This window comes from Seriola lalandi, unplaced genomic scaffold (genome assembly GCF_002814215.2).
Source record: "Seriola lalandi dorsalis isolate HSWRI2012SDOR001 ecotype SW California unplaced genomic scaffold, Sedor1 jcf7180002054961, whole genome shotgun sequence".
Classification (NCBI taxonomy): domain Eukaryota; kingdom Metazoa; phylum Chordata; class Actinopteri; order Carangiformes; family Carangidae; genus Seriola; species Seriola lalandi.
The window spans coordinates 738,058-740,630 of NW_019525512.1; positions in this window are offsets into that span (position 1 = coordinate 738,058).

Genomic DNA, 2,573 nt, shown 5'->3' on the forward strand with positions numbered 1-2,573 from the left:
GAGGCCATTACCGTCCTCTTATGGTCATAGAAGCCTCATATGTTTTACAAGTGGCGTTTTGCGAGGCAGGCCGGGGCACCGCGGGGGGGGGGCGAGAGGGACGGTCGAAAACTGGCGACAGCAATGTGAGCAGTCACTGGAAAATACATGAGTGTTCCTTCATGTATTCTGATTTTAACAAAAACAACAAAAAACATTTACCACGTGAACTTGTGTTGCCCCTCAAATCCCCCAAAAACATGTTCTCAACGTGGCCTCGTCCACCTGTCACTGTCAGCAATCCATCAGCCTCCAGAGAGAGACGGGAGTTAGTCAGTAAACACATTGAGCAGGTTCATTAGGCCATGACTGAGTAATGCTTCCACGGAAAGGCTCAGTGAATCAACTGTTGTTCACCTGAGGGAGGAGGAGGAAGAGGAGGAGGAGGAGGAGATGACGTGTCTCCGGAACCAAAGATGATGCTGCAACTTTTAGCATCAGATGAATACGAATGCAAACCTGCAAGTGTCACTCATAGAGCCGTAGTCATCATTAAGCAGTAGTTATATAAACTCTGACAGTTTATTTAAAGCTGCCATATTTAAATATTGATCTATCATCAAATAATCACAGGAAAATTAATAGTTATTGTGGTGTCTATGGCACAGAGAGAGCAGGGGATTTCTGGATGACTAGAAGCAGTTTCGGGGAAACACAGTGTTTGAATAACTCGGTCTGACAGGTGCTGGATAAACACCAACAACTGTTTCAGGCATTATAATGAAAACTTAGTAAAAACTCCATAAGCGTAGCATCTGATTTGTTTGTCATCACCTGTCACCATCACCTGGTCACATTTCATCTCATGTTTAGTTTTGTGTTTGTCAGTGAGTGCAGGAAGGAGGAAGGAGGAAGAGAGAGGGGGGGGGTGGTATACAGTCAGAAACTACAGGAAAGGCATAAGTGTCGACGACCGGAGTTTCAGCTGCCGCTCCTGTAATTACCGTAACCTCTGACGGCGTTTGGTTGAGCGGTGACGGAGCGGGACAGCCGGTGTCTCAACCTGCTTCACAGCAACACGACCGGAGAGGAGGAACAATGAGTAAGACACTGTATTTTGGCAGAGGGGAGGTGGGGGCGTTGACAGGGAGAAAACTCCTTGTGGAGTATCTGCATGACATGTGTGAGTAACTCATAAATACCCCCCCTCCACCCCCCACCCCCCGTCCCCTTCTCACCCTTAACCGGGGATACTTGCTGCGAGGCATCGACGTCCGGGTGAAGAAGAGTTCAGGTGGGCTCATTTTCCCCGCCTGACAAAACTGCAAGGCGAAGAACACACACGTGGCCACGAGGGGAATCCGTGCATTTACACCAGGGGAGTGCGTGAGAAGACTTTCACTACATAAATCTAGTGATTGATCTGGCTTGAATCTGAGTCTGCGACGTTCTTCGAGTCACTAAGGAAACGGATTTTGTTGCAGCGGGTTGAGTAATAAGAAGAACGCTGCTGAGCTGGAGTTCAGTTTCTCAAAATGAAACTAAGAAGAATAAAGTGTCTTCAAACAGGGAGCGTTGGAGCATCGAGGGTCACGACTACGTCTCTCCAGAAAGTTTAACTCTCCTTAAGTTATTCGAGTATCTCCCCCTCAGACGTCCATGTGAAGTGTTATTTACTGCACTGTCACATGAGGGGGTATTTTGAGTTTCCTTATAGTTTCATTTATTATTCACAACTGCAAAAGTCACCGGGTTAAGTCTTGTTGTCTGGATTTATTTCTTTTGCAACTAAAATTTCCCACAGTCTTTGTTTGTAATTTCCTCTGCAAGTCTGACACAGCAGGTTTTTACCGCTCGCGTCCACACCGCCGACTGTGGTGAGACGCAGCTGTACTGGAGTGACTAGGTGCGAGTGCGTCTCACCGTGTGAACGTCAGGCCTCTGCTCGGATGGATTTAAACAAATGGTTCTTATCTACACAACAGGCCCGAGGCAGTGATCAGAATCGGGCCCCGGTTGATTGATAATGTCCAACGACTCAACTTTCACAACTGATTAATCGCCGAGTGTGAAAAATCCGACGACAACAAACAACCCGCCGTCGCTGCGAGACGACGCAGAAGAAAAGAAAACGCTTTTAAAAACGTCTGGCTTGTCCAAACTCTATTTATCCAACTTCTCTCGGTATGTGGGAGTTCTTTTCTTTTTCTTCCTCATGGGCCAACAATTACAGGAACATTTTCATCTCCTTGGAATTCAAAAAAAAAAGAAAGAAAGAAAGAAAGGAGAGGAGCGTATAATGGAAAAGTATGTCGTTGGGAGGGGACAGCCTTTACTTTTGGGAGCAGCAGAAAACTCATGGAGTGATGGAGATGGATATGATAAAGGAAAGCAAGAGAGAGGCCAAACAACGAAAAGAAAAGAAAAGACTGATGAGACGTGATGAGGGCTGTTTTCCTTTTTCTGAAGACTCACTTTGCTGTCCTTCTCTTCCCTCTCTTTCTCTTTCCTCCCCTCGGGCTGATCTCTCCCTTGCATGTCCGGACGGGCTCGAGTCATTCCCAGGTAAAACTGGTCACCCGAGTCCCCCCCCC